This window comes from Perca flavescens, chromosome 5, assembly GCF_004354835.1.
Source record: "Perca flavescens isolate YP-PL-M2 chromosome 5, PFLA_1.0, whole genome shotgun sequence".
In the NCBI taxonomy this organism is placed as follows: Eukaryota; Metazoa; Chordata; class Actinopteri; order Perciformes; family Percidae; genus Perca; species Perca flavescens.
Window position 1 is genome coordinate 5578509 of NC_041335.1, and position 21447 is coordinate 5599955.

A 21447-nucleotide genomic window follows, 5' to 3' on the forward strand; every position below is an offset into this window, starting at 1 on the left:
TAGCCTTCATCATAAAAGGAAGAAAAAGTAAAGCAAGTGAAACATTGGCTCAGCATGGGTGGCATGCTATGTCCAGATACCACCAGCAGCTAATGGAGTTTGACAGAAAACAAATGCCAGGTGTCAGTCAAAGTCTAAATGTGATCACACTGAAGGCAAAGTGGATTTTAGAGGCAAAGTCAACGGAAAGATGCTAAACAAAAGTGCTAATCGTTAAAGTCAAGTCAATTTTATTTGTACAGCACATTTCCTACAAAGGAAAACTCAATGTTCTTTCCAGTAAAACTTAAAACATTAAACAAATGAGATAGAAAACATAAAACACACAAATATATTTAGGAGCCATACCAAGTGCCTTGTAAACAAGCAGTAATATTTGAATACTGAAATAAATTCTATATTGTACCGGTGGAGTGTCTATTTTCCTTATCCGAGTTAGCACTGGCTGCAAAGCCCACCTCTTGTTTTTTTTTGGGAAGCCCTGCAAAATTCACAGTAATTACACTACACTAATTACAGTAATCTAATCTGCTAGAGATGAATGCAGGAGAATGGGATGGGGCAGGAATGGGAAAGGAAGCTCATACGTTTAGAAATGTCTTTTTTTTTTATGTGGTGATGTGATGCTGGAAGTTAAGATCAATATCACCACAGTCTCGCATTGCCAGACCTTCCTCCACAGCGCTGTGGAGGAGGTTCTGGCTAGTCCACACAGTATTCTGGGATGGGAGAAAAACGTGCTCTGGTTGTCTGTATTGGCATTTCTTTAAACCAATCACAATCGTCATGGGTGGCGCTAAGCTCCGGACGGAGGAACAGTGTCTTTGCAAAATAGCCTCAGGAAGAAACTTGTTTCGGTGGAACGTGTGTACGTTCAAAAGTTGTTTGCTACATGAATATATATATATTTTTTTACCAACTGATATTTAAATGAAACTTGCTGCTGCTTACAAAAGAATAAACTGAACCTTTTGAAACGGTTTAAGAGAAACAAGATGCGGAGGTTTTACTATAGTTGTAGGTCCACCTGTGCTTTCCACCATTCCAGTGTAAAGGATTCCTCTCTCACCTAATAGACTTCTCTGAAAAACTGGTCCAGCGCTGCACTTTTTTTTCTTTTTGAGTGGCAACGTTTTGAGGCGAGGGTTTAGAACATTTTTGATCCAATCATTGAGATTGTATCGCACATTATAGTGGTCACAACTTTGACAGGTGCCATCACCTTGGGAATGTCCCACGTCTCCTGTTTGATAGCTTCTCGCTCCTCACTTGAACCGGAAGTCATTTTGGTCATCTTTCGTGAAGGCCATCGCAAAGCTCTTATTCCTGCCCCGAGGATAGAGGAGGGATCGCCGAGGAGCTATAAGCTAAGATACACAAGAGCAGCCTTCCCGGGAAGGTCCCATGGCATGAAAATTTCACTTTGAGGTTTTTTAACATTTAATATTTAATGAGTTCCCCCAGCCTGCCTATGGTCCCGCTGTGGCTAGAAATGGCGATAGGTGTAAACCGAGCCCTGGGTATCCTGCTCTGCCTTTGAGAAAATGAAAGCTCAGATGGTCCAATCTGGAATCTCCTCCTTATAAGGTCATAAGGAGCAAGGTTACCTCCCCTTTCTCTGCTTTCCCCGCCCAGAGAATTTGGCCCACCCATGAGAGAGAGAGAGAGAGAGACATCATGGCTTTGAAACGAGCAAACTGTTGGTCAAGGCCACACCCCCACCCTCCACCTTGCCCCCCCCTCCTCCTCAATAGCTACAGACCCTGTTTACGTGGTTGTTTTTACAAACGGAGACATTTCCCTTCGTTTGTACCCTTCGTTTAAAACGCAAACGGAGAATTTGCCTCTGAAACTCCGGCCAGAGTGGAGTTTTTTGAAATCTTCGTTTGCACATTTGCAGGTAAACTGAGACAAACAGAGGTTTAGGAAGCCGAGAGAGAGAAAGAGGAAGTGATTCGTTACCGTTGTTGTTATTTTCGGGATTCTGATTGGCTAACGTGGGCTTGAGATTCTCGTTTACACTGCCACCTACAGGTTTGGCATGCTCTTGACTGCAGTGACGGCATATATACACTGGTATGTGTAAATGAACACTTTTCTGAAAACTGACAGCTGTGCACGATGTTATTTTTGAAAAAATGTCTGTTTATGAAAATAGCCGGCCACGTGTAAACGTAGAAATGAAATGGCACATACTAAGGAAAGCTCATTGTGGGACTGTCTGAATTGAAAAAGGCTGAATTTCGGGAACGAGACTTCAGATACAGTATTAGGGGACCACTAAAGCCTATATAAAAGCATCCAAAGAGCATAATGTCATGGGACCTTTAAAGCTGTTGCTGACAAATTCATGTGACTCTTCAGAGGAAAGGACGTCTCATCTATATATAAATTAGGAACTCTCTGTGCTTGTGTCCCCACACATGCGCAGTACAGCAGCCACACATGCGCATCGCATGCAAGCATAGCTGTACTTTCTACATTTTGGGGCTCCAACATACACACATGCAGAGGTGCAGACGGAGCACAGCTACTTCCCCTCGACACTTTGTTAAAGTCACGGCAAAGCGGTTGCAATTGTTGTTGTTACATTTTTCGAAACTCCACACGGACAGCGTTCGCTGCAATATAATATAATATGGCGAGCCAAAGGTGGCCGCGGTGCGGTTACACTTCCTCTCAGACAGACAAGCCCATCAGGGTTCTCTATGCCCTGGTGACTAACTGACAGGCTGGAGGTTGTAGGGCAAGGCAACTTTCTTTCTACAGCACATTTTCAGCAACATGCAAATCAAAGTAGTTTACATAAAACATTGAAGAGCGGTTAAAAAGAGAAAAAATAAAAACATGCAAAAATAGAACAAGATAAAAGTACGAGAATAAAAGTTCCAGTGTAATAACTGAATTATCTGATCTGATAGGTTGTAGGGTGTTACGGACAGGACAGAACGGACCCAAATGCAAAGGGGACCGGATGGTGAAACCAGCTGGAGAGAACAGATCGGGATGAAGGTGATGGCTGAGGAAAACAGACACAGAGAGAGGGGTAAGACAAAAAGACAGACAAAAGGCAAGTAGTCACGATTCTTAGAGGAGCTCGTAATGTGTGTCACCAGGGTGGCTGAAACAACAATCAAGCAAAGATGTTGTGTTATGATGGCAGAGATGCTGATGATTGAAGTTGATGACTGGCAGGTGTGTACGGCGGGAGAGGTGAAGGTGGGATGACGAGCAGGTGTGCGTAATCAGCTGGCTGGCGCAGGCAGGGGGGGAAGGGGAAAAACAAGGGAGACAGAGAGAGGCAGGGCCAACAGAGAAACAGACAGGAGACACAGTGGAAAAACTAAATAGAAAACAAAACAGAAAACAAAACCGAAAACTCACAGCCAGCCGACCCCAACCACCACATAGGGACGGGTTTGACAGGGAGGTTTTATTTTCTGTGGAGTGTTAAATGTTCTAAATAAATATCAAAATGTTCTATGTAAATAGGATAAATAGGTTTGGAATAATCTTTTACAATTTAAATATTTGTTTTGTTTTTACAGAGGTAAAGTAACTAAAAAAACGGAACCGACTTTCAGGTACCAGTAAAAATGTGAACGGTACCCAAAACCCTACTCACCTGAGCCATATGTCTACATGCTGTAGCAACCCGGTGTCATGCCAGGTTGCGAAATAGTCACGTTATTTTACCTCATTATTTCTTATGGGCTTTCAGTTTCACTAAGTGAAATAAAAGAAACTGGTATCTCAGATCATTTCCCCATCAGGTTTGAGATCAGTGTGCCACCAGCTGCTAGTAAGCCTGTTTCCTCAGCTTTTAGGCGCCGCTGCATCACCTCCTCTTCAGCTGGAGAGTTTGCTTTGGCATTCGGGGGCTCACAGTTCTGTGTCATGAATGGTCTGGTATCTCCCTCTTATCCAGATAACATTCTCTCTGTGTTCCACTCCACGTGCACCAAAATTTTAGACTCTATTGCCCCTGTTCAGACTAAATCTATTAAAACTAAGGCGGACCCTTGGCTAAATGACTCTACAAGGGCCCTTAGGCAATACTGCAGACAAGTTGAACGAAGGTGGAAGACAACAATTTGCAAGTATCACTGGGTTTATTAAGAGACAGTCTAGCCGCATACCAGAAGGCTGTGAAGGTGGCGAAGATGCAACATCTCTCTTCTGTTATAGCTAGCAGTTGCCACGAACCCAGTGTTATTTAATACTATTAACTCTGTTGTGAATCCACGCACCTCAGAACCGACAGATGTTTCTACTAGTACCTGTGAGAAATTTCTCTTTTATTTTATTGACAAATTAACATTTGTCAGGCAATACGCCTGTGTTAATTTTAATGTTTGTACCTGCTGCTCCTATGCATTCTGCTGTGTTTGAGGAATTTCAGCCAGTTTCTCTGACATTGCTTTCTGAGATAGTGCAACACATGAAACCTACCCACTGTCCGTTAGACATTGTTCCCGCCAGGATAGTGAAGGAGGTTTTTAATGACACCATTGGGCCGAGTCTACTCACTTTTTTTAATTCTTGTCTTAGTTTAGGTTCTGTCCCAGTTGCCTTTAAACATGCTGTGGTCAGGCCCCTACTTAAGAAAGCTAATCTTGACCCTACAGTGTTGTCCAATTTCAGACCAGTCTCTCATCTGCCTTTTTTGTCAAAGGTTTTGGAAAAACTTGTTTTTATACAGTTACAGGCCTTTTTGCAAATGAACTCTGTGCTTGAAAAATTTCAGTCTGGTTTCAGATCACGTCACAGCACTGAGTCTGCACTGCTTAGAGTGCACAACAGGCACGGCATTATGGGTGGGCCTGACGGGCCTAGGCCCAACCACTTTTAAACAGGCCCACCCAAACATTTCCTCAAAAAACATTAATAAATTAATATATTATAATTTGGTGAAGAATTATTAAAAATCTGCAAATAATCTCATAATTTGTGCTAAAATTGTCTAAATGTTTAGTTTTCAAAAACAATTTAAAAAAACTGGTCATGTCTATTTTTATGTTTCTGCGCAAGTTCAGCAGACAGTGAGGTTCGGATCGGATGTAGCTTGTCTGTATGCTAGGCTATCTCCCAGTGATCTGAGAGTGTGAAAATCATTTCCAGTAAAGGACAAGGTTGCAACAGTCGTCGTTTAGGTACCTTAAACGTGCACAAACGGTCTCAGAGTCATCGCTGCAACCAGGAGATGAAGGAGAGCTGAGATCCACAACACCTAGCACATCTTTGTCTCGGCCACCGCAGGATGCTAGCGCGTCTAGCGCGGCCAGCGCGGTTAGCGCAACCAGCGCCGGTGCTAGTGCCTTTGCCTCACGAGTGGATGATATAGTCCCTATGGATATAGCCCTGTGGATCAGTCTTCCGTGGATGAGCCCGCAACGCAACCAGTGCTAAAGTATCCGGTCACTTCTTCTGCTTTAGGGAGTTTAATTGTGTAGAACCGCCAGAGGATAACAGTAAGGTATGTGGCTACTCTGCCTGTATTGTATTATGTCGTTATATGAGATATATGGATTAAAATAATCAATTCATAACCCGCTACAGAGCTGCAGGCACAGTTCTATTTCTATAACAGCTTGTTACTGTTGTCAAGTTGTTGTTCCCTCATGGTTTTCTCTTGTTATGGCCAATAATGCTTTAGGAATTATTAATGCGATTTATTTATTTTTGTTAAACATGTTTATAACATGAATCATCACACTAAAGTAAGGAGATAACTTAAGTCTTGTTTTACATGACAGATGACGTTGTCAATGAACACGTTCTGTGGCCGAGTATTGATTGAAACTGTCTGGCAGTGTTGTGGATCTGTATATTGTTGAAAAGTTAAAACAATGGAAAGGAATTGTGAAATATTCTGCCTCATGTTATACGAGCAGAACTAAACTATGTTTTGGGTAAATATTAGATTCCTGACAACTTTTACAGTCTATAGGCCTTAGGTTAGGAGAGATGTGCTATAGCACAGCCAGGTATGGTGCGTAATGGAGATTCCAAAGCGCTCTTCTTTTGGGCAGAACCAAGGAGAGCGATCATGGATAGGTCCATCCTTTGCACCGAAACTTTTTACAATGCAACAACATATTTAAAGAGCATCAAGCTATAACAATCTTTATTATGTAAGCACATATAATATATATAATATAACAGTATATTAGCCAGTCATTTGTATTAGGTTAAACAGGGATTTGATAACGTTTTTAATTTAAGGCCCACCCACAATTGGTCTGACCCATCCAAAACTGGAATCCTGGCGCCGTGCCTGGTGCACAATGATATTGCCCTGTCTGTAGATGCCGGGAATCCTACTATTTTAGTGCTATTGGACCTCACAGCGGCGTTTGATACGGTGGACCATGCAGTCCTCCTGTCTCACCTTGATCAGTGCGTAGGCATCCGAGGCTCAGCACTTCAGTGGTTTAGCTCCTATTTGGCGAATAGAAGCTTCTCTGTCATGATTGGTGACTGCTCCTCGTCAACAGCTCCTCTCTCTTGTGGGGTACCCCAGGGTTAAATTCTTGGCCCAATCCTGTTTTCTTTATATATGTTGCCGTTGGGGGCTATTATAGGAAAGCACAACCTGTCTTTTCACTGTTATGCAGATGATTTGCAAATTTATTTGCCTATGAAACCGAATGACTACACTCCCTGCTTAATTGTATTAATGATATTAAGTTGTGGCTGTCACAAAACTTTCTTAACTTGAACGAAGTGTGTATCATCTTCAGTACTTCAGCCACGACAAACGGTCCATCTTTGAGTTTGGGAGCACTGGCTGTCAGAAATTCGGGGGTTACTTTTGAATGCAACATGAAATTTGACAAACAAATCAGCAATGTTGTTAGAATGAGCTCTTTCCAGCTCCATCTCCTAAGCTAAAGTTAAGCCATTCCTTAACAGGCATGATCTAGAAAAGGCTATCCATGCTTTTATTAGTTCAAGGTTGGATTACTGTAATGCTGTCTATGTTGGTTTGAATCAAACCTCCATCTCACGCCTTCAACTTGTGCAAAATGCTGCTGCTCGGTTTTTAACAAATACATCTAGAGGTGCACACATCACTCCTGTTCTTTACACCCTACATTGGCTCCCTGTGCATTTTAGAATAAATTTTAAGATTTTATTGTTTGTTTTTAAGGCCCTTAATGGCCTGGCCCCGGAGTACTTATCCAAGATTTTAACCCTGCGTGAGCACAGTTGGTCCTTGCGGTTTTCTAACCAACAGGTTTTAGAAGTGCCAAGGTCAAGGTACAAACGATGGGGTGATCAGGCTTTTGTGGTTGCTGCCCCGAGACTCTGGAATAAGTTACCCCCTGATATTCGCACAACTACAGATGTTGCTCTTTTCAGGTCTAAACTCAAAACCTACCTGTTTAGAATGGCTTTTAATACTCAGTAGTGGTGTGACAATTTCCTCTTCCTGTTTCTATGTAACCTTTTTATGATTCTACTGTTTGACGTTTCATTCTTCTTATTGCAAGATATGTTGTTTTATTCTTAGTTCCTGATGTGAAGCACTTTGGATACCTGCTGGTTGTTGTAAAGCGCTATACAAATACATTTTGATTGATTGATTGATTTTGATTTATTCATACGTTTACAGGTCACGATTTTGACGTCTATTTCGTGTACACGTCACAAACCTGCTCTGGGAACGCAACAACGGGGAAATGAGGCGCCACACGCCGGCCACAACAACAGTCTCCAGGGTGAAAGTCCTGTGATGTTTGACCCATCCACCACCCCGGACCAACCGCGTACTTTCGCCTTATCAATACTACTCGCTACCATCGTTGTTCTGTGATCACGAAATATGCTTCCCATTGAAATACATTGCTTTAAAATTCATAATCACCACACGAAAAAAAACATTATCGTAACTCAATAGATTCAATAACGTGACCATATCACAAACTGCCATGAGACCGTGCTGGTTGTAGCTGTCATGATTGTGGGTTCTGTTATGTTCTGTTTCCTGTTTTATTTTGAAGTCCTTCTTGTCTCCCTTGTCTTGTTTGGTTTACTTCCTGTCTTTAATTTTCCCTCCCTTGTGATTACCCTAATGTGTTTCACCTGTTTGCCCAGCCTAGTGTCACCTGTCCCTTGTTAGTCCTCGTTACCTGGTTTATTTAGTCTCTGTGGTGTCTTTGTCGGATCATTTTATTCTGTTGATGTTCTTCTCTGTGCTGTTGTGGAGTCTGTTTCTTTTGTTTGTTCCTGCCTGGCTACTCGTCTGAGGACTTTGTGTAAGACTCTTTTGTTTAATAAATTACCTCTTAACTGCATTTGGGTCCAAGCCTTTCCTGAAACTGTGACAGAATGATCTGACCAGAAATGGACCCAGCAGTGTTTGAGTCTCTACTTCACCCTATGGACACAGATGGTGAGCTGGTGACATCATTTTGAAAATGAGGAGGACCCCGCCTTTGCTAGGCACCTGATAGAGGTGTGCTGGCAGGCTACGGAGCGGGAATTTGGCTTCCCCGTCTCCAAACCTGGCGGACTTTACGAGCCTCTTGCGCGGCAGACAACCAGCCTACCTGTTTCTGGGCCTGTTTGTCCTCCACGGCCTCAGCTAGCCAGTCCTCCTGAGCCTCAGAGGGGCAGCCATCCTGGACTTCAGCAGCCTACCAGCCTGCCAGTTGCTAGGCCTGCTAGCATTGTTGCTACAGGTTTTTTGTCTGTCACCCGGCCTGCTTCTCCGGAATTTTTGTTAGACTGTCCTACTACCACCTGGTCAGCAAAATTCCCCGACCGCCAGCAGTCTTTTGAGGGCATCCGCCTAGCCATTTTCCCTGGGACCTGTGGAGGCCGTAGACGGGGAAAAGGACAACATGGCTCCCGTCGCCATGCCCCGCCTCAGCCTCTTTTCGGTTCGGAGTCCTCGCTGTTCATCGGCCCTGAGCCATTGTTGTGCAGAGGCTCCAGGCCTGAGCTGACTAGTTTTCCAGAGCCGACCTATGTGCCAGAATCGCCGCTGACGTGCAGCCGCACTGAACGCCGCTGTCGTGCAGCCGCCCAGAGACTACGTCGCCAGACCTCCCAGAGTCTGCATCGCACGACCTCCCTGACCTCCCAGAGTCTGCGTTGCCTGACCTCCCAGAGTCTGCGTTGCCTGACCTCCCAGAGTCTGCGTTGCCTGACCTCCCAGAGTCTGCGTCGGGTTTGCCGGGTTTCAGTACCCTGGAGACTTTGCCGGTCTCAGGCGCCCCAGAGACTTCCCTGGTGATTTTTCCGGTCTCTGGCCCCCCAGAGTTCCTTGAGTCCCTGCCGTGTAGCGGCCCCCCAGAGTTCCTTGAGTCCCTGCCCTGTAGCGGCCCCCCAGAGTTCCTTGAGTCCCGGCCCTGTAGCGGCCCCCCAGAGTTCCTTGAGTCCCTGCCGTGTAGCGGCCCCCCAGAGTTCCTTGAGTCCCTGCCGTGTAGCGGCCCCCCAGAGTTCCTTGAGTCCCGGCCCTGTAGCGGCCCCCCTGAATCCAGGCTAGCTAGCAGCTCCGCTGAATCCAAGCTAGCTAGCAACCTCCCTGCATCCAGTCTAGCCAGTAGCCTCCCCAATCCCCGGCTGGCTAACATACCCCCTGATTCCCAGCTAGCTGGTAGCCTCTCTAGTGTCCCTGAGCTCTCTAGTGTCCCTAGTACCCCGGAGCTCTCTGGTGTCCCCGAGCCGCCCAGTGTTCCAGCACTGTCCGGCGCCCCAGAGACTTTGTCGGGGGTCCGACCGGCTCCCGCCCCCCCGGGTTTTGTCGGTGTTCCGACCGGCTCCCGCCCCCCGGGTTTTGTCGGCGGTCCGACCGGCTCCCGCCCCCCGGGTTTTGTCGGCAGTCCGGCCGTCTCCTGCCCCCAGGTTTTTTGTCGGCAGTCCGGCCGGCCTCTGCTCCAGTTACCTTGTCGGCGGATTGGCCGACTCCTGATCCTGTTGGATCCAGAGGGTTATCGCCGTCGGCGACGGCCTCCAGAGGCGTGTCGCCTGAAGGCGTCTGCCTTTGCTGCGGCCGCCTGTTCTCGGAGGCCTCTCTGTCCCCTGTTGCCGAGGCCTCTGTGTTCCCTGTCCCGTTTTACTTTTTTGTTCATCCATTCGCACTGTGACTGTCACATACAGTAAGAGTCTGTGGCACATGATGTCCAGGCATCGGTTGCTATTGCCACCCTCTCTGCATTTAGCAATTCATGCTTAACTTTACCATGTTATACAACTCTGGCACACATTTTTTGGTTAAATGCTGTCTGCTTGGTCTTGTCCCGTGGCTCGTACGTTTTTATCATGTCACGAAAGCCATCGCACTCACTACACTAAGCTTGACTGTGATGCCGACCTTCCGACATTGATCAAATGGGCATACGTACCTTTCATTTCTCCCTGTTTAGCTTTTTTTTACTTGTAATTTCCCAACAGCAATTTAAGACCCGTGTTGATCATTTGCTCTTTGATTGACAAGTTGCTAGATTAGATCATCTAACTTTTCAATATAACTGTTCACTTGAAAACTCGACCAAGTTTGTGCTCATTGTGCTAACAGTCTGTGTCAGTTCATCCAAAATGTCAGAGGAGGATTTTTAACACATGAAAGATGAGTTGTAAGTACCTATCTAGCAGTGAAGTAGACATTTCTCTATTTGACATCTACCTACATTAATAATCACCAATTACTGTTATGAATTCAGTATTAAGCCCTCAGTGGCTGTTGAAATTCAAATTTCTCTGTCAGTTTCCTGTGTGGAAAGGTCAGGATCAATCAGAACGGGATTCTCCTAGTCCAACTCAGAAAACATTTCTCATGCCATCCTTCCTTTGAGCTGAAGAGCAACCTGTTGCATTTCACTTTTTAGTTTGTAACTCCTGGAAGCCGCTTTGAGAGTCTTTCAGCGGTGACCTGGAAGAAATCCGCAGGTTCTTTTTGCATCACTGTATCAGCACCTGCACTACATTAGACTCAATCTGATCTTGATTTACACAATATTTAAACAATTAATAATAAATGGAGTCAAATTATTTCACCTGCCCCTGTTCAAATCAACCTATTTTTTGTGATCAAATGTTTTTTATTAAACATCCCCCCCCGAATGGTTAAAAAAAAAAAAATGTATAAATTAAAATGAAATAAGCACTGTATATTTATATACCCATACACACGTCCTATACCCATATATACACATATGCAAAACAACCCTCCCCAGGACCCAGAGGGCCGGCAACTGTGGTCACAGTCAGCTTTTTAATGTCTCTGCCATTAAAAGCCAAAAAATCCACATTCACCACTTTCCGACCGGAGGGATTTTTGCAGTACCTAGAACATAACGTTCCTAGAACCCTTTTGTTCTCGTTTACTCTTTCAGCTCCTACTTCAGGGCAGGGTCTTTTTCCTTTTCCGCATAGTGACCTCTGTCTAGGTTGATTGGTCCATCTGTAAAAGCCATGCCGTCTGTGTTAGCAAAACATTGACTACGTGAATTACTACGAGAATGGACGGAATGCCGAACTCTGAAAAGTGGACTGATGCGGAGGTGCAGGCAGGCGCTGCTGGCCATGTACGCCACCGAGGAGGAGCAGAGGGTACGCAGTACCGGCACTTCTACATTTTACTCTTAAGCGTACTTGCACTTTTTTTTGCGTACCCAGGCGCGGATTAATGCACAGGCTTTTGAGGCGGCAGCCTAGGGGCCCCACGTGTGCAGGGGCCCCGGATTAGCCAGACAATTTATTATTTTGAATTTACTTCATATATATATATATATATATATATATATATATATATATATATATATATATATGTATATATATATATATATATATATATATATATAAATATATAAATTAAAAAAAATAATAATAATAATGCCGTATACCGCGGCTAACACGAGCACTATGAAAAAACACACCACAGCTCTCTACTAACTACAGCACCCGCGACGAAAACATTAAAAGGGCAAACAACTCTAAAAGCCCTTGCATCTCTGCCACCGGTAAGTGCAAGAGCCACGGCAATAACGAGGGACATAGGCGTTTTCATTGCAGCTGATATGAGGACATTTTCTGTGGTGGAAAATGTCGGATTTCGGCGACTCCTCCACACACTGGAACCGAGGTACGTCATATATTTCATCATTGAGGATTTCTTTAAATTTTTTTTATAAATCTCGTCTCGTTCTCGCGAACCCAATCTCGTGTGGTGTCTCGTCTCGTGGAGTAAGCGTCTCGTCACACCCCTAATACTTACATACTTTTACTTCAGTAACATTTTTTGCCTCAGTAAAACCAGGTGTTCTGCACTGCTGCAGATGCTGTAGCCTACTTGTTGGTTTATAAAGCTAAAAGTGATTACCAGCTTGCTGTTGAACTGTGAATCCAGGGAATTCTGCTGCTTTGCTGTTTAGTTACATTTTCATTGTAATTGCTTTGGTGCTGTGGTGGCAGAGGATAATATCTGGTATTCTTTCCACTTACATCTTTGTTGATGTTAGTTTTATGATGTAGTTTACTCATTTTACGTGTGTGTGTGTGTGTGTCAGTTAAAATTATTATTATTTGCATGTGGACCATGTATGGCACTAAATACATTTTTCCAGTAAAGCACATGATTAAGGGGGGGCCTTACACAAAGGGCAGCCTAGGGGCCCCTGACCACCTTAATCCGCCCCTGTGCGTACCGCTACTTCTCGCATGTAGCCGGTACACTCTACCACTGACAGAGAAAGCGTCAGTGTCAGAGAGATTGACCCTAACGTTACATAAACTACACTACCCAGAGGGCACTACGTGACTTACCTCAGTTCGGAAAAGCTGTCTGATGCCTGCAGCCTCACCGTAACAGATCTTTCACTGCTGAAAACCTAGAAACTAAAAAGAAGTGTGTTGAGTTTGTAAGTCGTTATGTTAGCCTGGCATCAGAAAGGTACTAAAAGCCAGACACGTCAACAGAGGTCCAAGTCCAACCAGAAACATCAGGTACGATTCATGAGCTCCAAACTAACGTTAACGTTGATGTGAGCGGAACAGCTAGCATTAATGAGGAGTCTGCAGCTACCAACCTTAACGTTGCCTTGGTCTATCACACCGATGTCAACAATAACGTGAGTAACGAAACACATGGATGACTGTTGGTCAAGGGACCAAAAGATGTATTCTTGCTCCATGAACAGCTGGCTTGTTTTTAAAGATAACAAACTAGGCTGCAAAATATGTAGCAGCATCCCGTCACTTTCTGGCCAAACAGAGAGGGGACTAAAGCTGTCAAGAGAATCGCACTCTCTCTCTCACACACGCGACTTGTTTAAATAAATACATACATTTATGTTTTTAATAAATAACAATAAATTGTTGTACCAGCAATATCTCCAAGTTTTGTTTTTCACTGTAGAAATCTCAAATGTCATAATGATTTGCCAATGCAAGAGAGTACCGCCACCTTTTTTTCCCCACTTCAAGCACTTCCTGGAAGGATCCACAAGAAACATTAAAATTTTCAGAAAAATCTCCAGTGAGATAGCGCAAATGGGGGTTTACCACACGGGCAAGCAGTGCAGAGAGAAGGTGAAGAAGCTGAAACAAGGCGATAAAGGGCCACAACAACCACAGCGGTGCAAAACGAGCAAGAGGTACGCCACACTGGACGGTATTCTTGGCCACCGTCTAGCATACTCGGGCCACCGGGTTCTGGGAGACGATCGTCTGCTCCGAGAACACTCCACCGTCAGATGAGTCTTCAAGGTTGGTACTAATTTTATACTAAGCAGAATGTAAAGAAAGTGTGCCTTATAGGTTGTGAAATGTAAAAGATGCAAAGAATAATATAGGCTGATAATAGGTGGCTTGCTATCGATAGTTTGATAGCTTGCTTCGTCAAATCACATTTTAACCAGTCCTTTACGAATCTAGGTCTAATTTAAGAACAGTTTGTTTCTTGCCTATACCCGATCTGTGTCGTCTGTTATGCAGTCATTCAGGTTTTTTTTAAATACCCTTCCGTTCCTAAAATGTTTCTTTTGTTAGCTACTGCACCAGAACCCGTGGAACGTTTCCTGTTGGATCCAGTCACCCCTAACACAAGACCCAGCACCAGGGCACCCAGCACCAGTTTGTGTCGCTCCTGTTAGCACCAGTACCCCCCGTCGCCCTACACCAGGTAATGGAAATATAGGCCTATTGCACTGCATGTAGAAATGTGTAATCTACTCAATAATAATGTAAAAGTGTAATACATAAAATCACAACAACAAACCACTAACATATCATGTACTCCTAGCAATTGATGTACTAAGTATCTTCTTTTCCAGCAAAGAGAAGGAGGCCTGATTCCAGTATCCTTTTAACGGTGGAAAACCTGCTGGAATCAGATGCTGAGCTGTAGTGATTCCCGCTATGGTGAAATACTGAAATTTCTTAAAGACCAAGCCAAAACAGAGGCTGAGGAGCGTGCAGCTTTGGTGGCAAGGGAGGAAGAGATGAAGCGCTTCAAGGCTCACTGGATGGAGAGTCTCCTGCGCAGCATCGACAGGCTGACACCCAGGCAGGAGGACCTGTGATTAACCCTTATTTTTTAAAGATGTGTGTGTGGTTTCTGCACTTTTAAATAGTTTCCCCGCACATATACATGCACTTGTACATAGTTCATATGCACATACGTGCACTTGCTAAAGGTTCATATGCACATGTAAATAGTTATTCTTGGACTTGCACTTTTTAATTTTGTATTAACTTCACTGTTAAGCATGCCTTCTACTTTTGTAAACAGGTCTTACGTTTATCTTTGCACTCTAAAGTTTGCTGTGTTGTGTTTTACTTTGATATCAATAAAATATTTAATAGAAAAGTGGGTTATCACAGTTATTAGTATAGTACATGCACACATGAAGGTATGCCTACCTGCTTGAATAAAAAGAGCAGCAGCAGGCTAAATGTCTGTGACATTTTTGTGTTATCACCAAAGCTCTTCACTGGCTAATTGAATGGGCATCATGAGCACAAATGAATGCAACAATTCCACCACTCTGACACCTGTGCACATAGTGGACATTTAAGTTTGGTGAAAATGGTTGTGATACCATTACAAAATGAATGAATTTGTGCCTGTGCCTATTCAATTCAATTGTATTTATAGTATCAATTTATAGTTATCTCAAGACACTTTACAGATAGAGTAGGTCTAGACCACACATAATTTACAAAGACCCAACAATTCCAGTAATTCCCCCAAGAGCAAGCATTCAGTGAAACACTATGATGCCACATACACATATTGATGAAATCAGATAAAAGTGTGCTTATTTCAAAGACTTTTCCTTTTGTGTTTAACCATAACATTAATGCTCTCAAAACAATATTACGTAAATAAATTTAAAACTAGGCTAACTAATCAAACACAAACTAAAAAACATTACTTAAAAAAAAGGGATTGGAGTATAAAAAAATCAAGACTTTTTGTGATGCTTTGTGTTGTGTGTGATTAGTTGGGAGGCACGTGGTTGAGGTAATGCATCAAGGCTGCACGCACCCCACAACCTGATCTCACGCCAGGTCGTGTAATAGTTATTTTGATTCATAAATTTGTGTACAGGTTTTTTTCGTGTAAATGCAACGACTTTTGAACGTGTACAGGTGACGCTTTTCGAACCTGCTCTGGGTGACGCGACAACAGGGAAATGAAGCGCCACACGCCAGCCAAAACAATGGGACGGGCGGGGAAATGAGGCGCCACACGCCGGCCAAAACAACGGGACGGGCTGCCACTCGCGGGCTGCCACTCACAGGACGCGACCCCCGGGCGCAGGGGCACACTACAACGGGGAAATGAAACACCACAATAACTGGACGGTTGTGGTTAGGAAAAACAAAAAATGGGGAAAGGAACCGTCACACGCGGGACAAAGATACTACCACACGCGGGGCGCGATCCCCGGTCTCCGGGGTGAAAGTCCTGTGTTTTCTGACACATCCACCACCCCGACCAACCTCCCTACGCGGACTTTCGCCTTATCAATATTACTCGCTACTGTCAGCGTTCTGGGATCATGAAATATGCTTCCCATTAAAATGCATTGCTTTCAATTTCTTAATCGGCACACGAAAAAAAAGGCATTTACGTAACCTGTCCACGACTTAATAGATTAAAATAACGTAACGATATAACGACCTTCCGTGCACCCCAACTCCTTCAGTCTCTGCAGCAGGTGGATGTAGTGGCACATCTGGCTGAGGAAAATCGATGGATTCAGTCCATTCCGCTCTATACTCTTCTACTTATGGAGCACACAGCACATGAGCACCATAGACCTCACTCTCTCAAGACTGCAGTCGTTCCGTTTCTGCAGGCATCGCTATCTTCCTTTCAGTCTGTCAAATGCATTTTCACCCACAACCCTTGATCTGCTTCTCTTGTAGTTGAACACCTCCTGCTTCATGAGCCAGCTTGTCAGTGGATAGGCAGCATCTCCGATGATGTAAATTAGTTACCAACATCCTGTCCACTTATGCTCTTGTGCTGCTGTGAAAGCACCTTCCCTCTTTCAACCAGTTCCCATATAGCAGACAAACGCAGAACTCTAGTATCATGCAAGCTGCCTGGTTGCCCTGTGTAAATGTTCCAAAACAATCCTCTAACATCAACTATTGCATGTAAAATAATGGAGTACCATCCCTTGCGGTTGAAATACTCTGTGTGGTACTCCTGGGGTGCCAAAATAGGTATGTGAGAGCCGTCGATAGCCCCCACGCATTGAGGCACCCCCCATCTTTGCTCAAAGTACAGAGACATTTCTTTGAGCTTTTCTGTATTTGGCATCTTAATGACTTCGGGAAGCAAGATTTCTTCCACAGACGAGCAGAAGTCCTTCACACAGTTACATGCAGTTGAAATGCCAACTCCAAACAGATGTGCTGTAGTCCTGTACTCTGAGTTTGTAGCAAGTTTCCACAGAGCAACAGCAACCCTATTTTCAAGTGACACAGGTAGACGGTAGTTTTTGTCCATTCTCTCCAATGCAGGCTTTAGGCGGCAGCAGATGTATGTAAACATTTCTTTGGACATGCGTAATTTCTCTATCCACTGCATTTCGGTAACTCTCGGGTAACTCGGTAACTTTCAACTCTGCACCGGACCCCAACGAATGGTGTACGGCCTTGTGCAATGAGCCGCAGCAACGTCTGAAACACAAACAGTACATATTCTTCACTGTCTGTTGCAATTCGCCTACATATGCTAACTCTTATTGCTAGTTAAACTTACCCGTCGTTTCATTTGCCTGTTGCACTCTGCTCTTCTATCTTCTTCCATCATATTAATTAGGATCATATTACGCTGGAGCTTTCATCTTCTGCGTTTCTTTGTTAAGTACTCCAGCCTAGTCTTTAAACGCCGCCGTTCAAACTCCGTTATGAGGATCCGGGCAAGGCACAACAGGAACATTCCGATGGCCTCCTCCATGCTGATTTGTTGTTGTATGTGGCACTAAAGTCAAGTGACAACGCTATAAATACCGTTGCCATGCTTGCGTCACTGCCTTACCCCTCCTACCAGTTCCTTTGGCCACTTGGCCAGTGCAAATGCAAACGGCAAAACCGGTTTTGAGGGAGAGTAGTTAGTAGAACTAGACTGTTCTACTAGAAGAAGTGGACTGTTCCTATAACTATGTTGCTCGGAAAGAGACTATTGATGCAGGCTGTTGAAAGTTCCATATAAACTACAGTACAGGCCAAAAGTTTGGGCACACCTTCTCATTCAATGTGTTTCCTTTATTTTCATGACTATTTACATTGTAGATTCTCGCTGAAGGCATCACAACTATGAATGAAAACGTGGAATTATGTACTTAACAAAAGAGTGTGAAATAACTGAAAACATGTCTTATATTCTAGTTTCCTCAAAGTAGCCACCCTTTGCTCTGATTACTGCTTTGCACACTCTTGGCATTCTCTTGATGAGCTTCAAGAGGTAGTCACCTGAAATGTTTTTCCAACAGTCTTGAAGGAGTTCCCAGAGATGCTTAGCACTTGTTGGCCCTTTTGCCTTCACTCTGCGGTCCAGCTCACCCCAAACCATCTCGATTGGGTTCAGGTCCGGTGACTGTGGAGGCCAGGTCATCTGGTGCAGCACTCCATCACTCTCCTTCTTGGTCAAATAGCCCTTACACAGCCTGAAGGTGTGTTTGGGGTTATTGTCCTGTTGAAAAATAAATGATGGTCCAACTAAATGCAAACCGGATGGGATGGCATGTTGCTGCAGGATGCTGTGGTAGCCATGCTGGTTCAGTATGCCTTCAATTTTGAATAAATCCCCAACAGTGTCACCAGCAAAGCACCCCCACACCATCACACCTCCTCCTCCGTGCTTCATGGTGGGAACCAGGCATGTAGAATCCATCCGTTCACCTTTTCTGTGTTGCACAAAGACACGGCGGTTGGAACCAAAGATCTCAAATTTGGACTCATCAGACCAAAGCACAGATTTCCACTGGTCTAATGTCCATTCCTTGTGTTTCTTGGCCCAAACAAATCTCTTCTGCTTGTTGCCTCTCCTTAGCAGTGGTTTCCTAGCAGCTATTTGACCATGAAGGCCTGATTCGTGCAGTCTCCTCTTAACAGTTGTTCTAGAGATGTGTCTGCTGCTAGAACTCTGTGTGGCATTCATCTGGTCTCTAATCTGAGCTGCTGTAGGCAACATCAACATCTAGGTAGTGTAGGGGCTTCCGACGCACCGCCACCATTTTCTTTGCAGCTGTAAGCCCAGCAAGAACTATCCTTTTCTGACATTTAGAAATCTGGAGTGAAGAAGTGTCGTTCAGTAGCAGAACTGGTATTGTCGCGGGAACTGTCCCAGAAACAAATGTCGTCAGTTCTGAGGCAACATTTTGCCAGAACCCTGCAACGGGGGGGACACTCCCAAAACATAATGCAGTAATGTGCCAATGGTCTTCAGTAAAAACAATGTCCCTCATTTATCAACTTAACGTAGAAAGCAGCGCAGATATGAGCGCAGAAATCCTCTTACGACAGGCTTCACGTGTGATTCATGAAATGTTCATATCACACCAATCAGAGCGTAAGAAGTACATTGACAAATGCAGCGGCTGGAAACTATCGTAATTTATATTTCACGCCCCAATGTATGTATATATGTAATCTGGCTAAGAAGCGGCACTTTTCAAGTGACGGGACAGCAGCGCCGTCGATAAACGTTGACTGTGGCGATGTCAACATGCAATATCTTTGACAAAAAAAGATGGCCCCGGCAATGTGAGTCCGTCTGTCAACATAACTGCTGTAGACTCGGCAGGAGTTTCAATCACAGCGTGAAAGAGCCCATTGCACTTTGACATACATTCATCTTTTTATTTTGTGATTTATTTTAAAATAAATTTATGGCCTGCAATGTAACGCTAAACATGACCGATTGTCCATTATAGACCTAAGTCAAACTGACATTGACAATCTATTTGGACCTCGGAAGTTTACTTTTAAACAAACTTTAAACAAACAGTATGGAGAGCAGATTAGTGTCTAGCAAATAAACATGAATGAAAATGATACCGGCTAATCAAGAGAGTGGGAAATACAGAGTAGCATCTGCATATCAAATGTGTATAAAGCCACACACGCACGCACGCACGCACACACACACACACACACACACACACACATTGATGTAAAGATGTATACAGACACATTTGCATTTGTATAGTATGCTCACTCTAATGTGCATGCACCTCCCTTGCCTATTACAAGTTTTTTAATCAATTAGCTTAATGGATATGTTTACAACTGAGGAATAGATTTTATCTGTAATTTAAATGATGATAAAAAGGCTTGGGGTGGAGAGCCGCACACAATAGAATCCAGTTAAATTGTCTGAAAAAATGACTTCTGAACACCCACTAAAATACTATTCATTGCTTTTCTTGACTCATTTGAATAGATTTCCTGGCTGAGAAGACAAGAAAGACATGGCACCTTTACCTCTCACTGACTCACACCTGCTGTCTATGTTTTGTGAGTCCAAAGTTAAAGTTTATTATCTTTGTTTATATCTCATTTGTACAAAATTAACATTGACATTCTGGAAATCACTTCTCACTTTCCAAATCAGTTTCAATAATACATCCTAGTCCTTTCATTGAATCCCTCTCAGTGTATATCAAAGTGTGGTTCTCAGGGTTCTGCCTTGTTCAGCTTACACAAGGCACAAAACCCCAAACTCATTTTCTGATTAGATGATACGGGTGTGCTGAAGCAAATCGACACTTGATGTGTGGCTGATAAAATGGTAATAATAGGCAAACAGACAAAAGGCATTTCAATGACTGAAATCATTAACTCTTATTTGATTTGGCAGGTTGAAGAGCACAGTCTTATTCACAATACACAAAGAGGGTTGGCTGCCTAGCAGCAGAAGGGCTGGTCGAATCCATAAATTAAGAAAAACATAACACTAAACATTACATGTCTGTAGCTCATCTGCTAAAGCAGTCATCGTGTGCTTTGATTAAAAAAGTAAATTACTGCTTCATAATGGTAAAAAACATCCATCTTAACATGTTGTTTTGTCTCATTTTCAGCTCTTTATTTCTGCAATGCAATAAGAAGATGCATGATCAATCCATTAGCAAGCAACAAGATCATTTATCTTGATTTAAGACATCTCAAAACAAATTCATTTCACAATGCAATTGACAGGACACTCACCCTTTTGGCAAAAACGTTTGTGGAAAATACGATTATGAACATAATTATGCAATGAATATACACATTACATGATTTATTACCGTAGGAATGAATCTCGCAGTGATTTTTGGTGGATTGAATAAGAGAATGGGAACAAGATGGATGTTTTCCAATCATTGTTAGGAGTAGCTTGCAAGTGGACACAAATGCAAAACACAGAGCCGAGGGGCTTACGGTACCATGAAGCGAGAAAAGTGGGTTACCAAGGAAAGTTGACCCTGACGCCTAAAAACATCCCAGGCAGCGGCCAAGTGCGGCTTGCCAAAATACTCATACTTTTCTGTGGCCTGAAGGCGTGTTAATGTGTTTCAAACGGGAAGATTTTTTTTTGTAAACATAGGTCAACATGTCACAGGACTCTTGTTACCGATTGGCTATTCTCTGGCTGTACTTAGCCACTAAAAGTTAAAGTTTATATAGACATTGCATGGAAGCTCGGCCACACTGTGCCACTGCTTGGTCAGTTTTTGATGTACAGCCAGAGTTTTCAGTGTCAAGAAGGAAATTCTCTTTTAAACTGGCTCGATCGCCATGGTACCTTTTGCTGCACACCTAACTTGGTCTGGACCAGTTTCTGTTTAAAGTTTTGGATTGAAATTGGCTAAAAAGCTTTCACCATTCAACTCCTTTGGAAATAGCGCTACCATTCTTAAATCCCGTGGACTTAGGTGCTAGAACTGTAAGGTTATCGTCGGTGGGAGAAGGTGTGTATATTTTTTTAAACCA

The 21447-nt window shown here is 43.7% G+C and overlaps 1 long non-coding RNA gene across 1 annotated transcript; it reads left to right on the top strand.

Moving 5' to 3' along the window:
• Nucleotides 1-7929: 7929 nt before the first annotated feature.
• Nucleotides 7930-14722, top strand: LOC114556172 (uncharacterized). Its single transcript, XR_003692645.1, has 4 exons — nt 7930-8261; nt 13435-13716; nt 13999-14131; nt 14283-14722. It is a non-coding gene; the product is annotated as an uncharacterized LOC114556172 (long non-coding RNA).
• The last annotated feature ends 6725 nt before the right edge of the window (nt 14723-21447 follow it).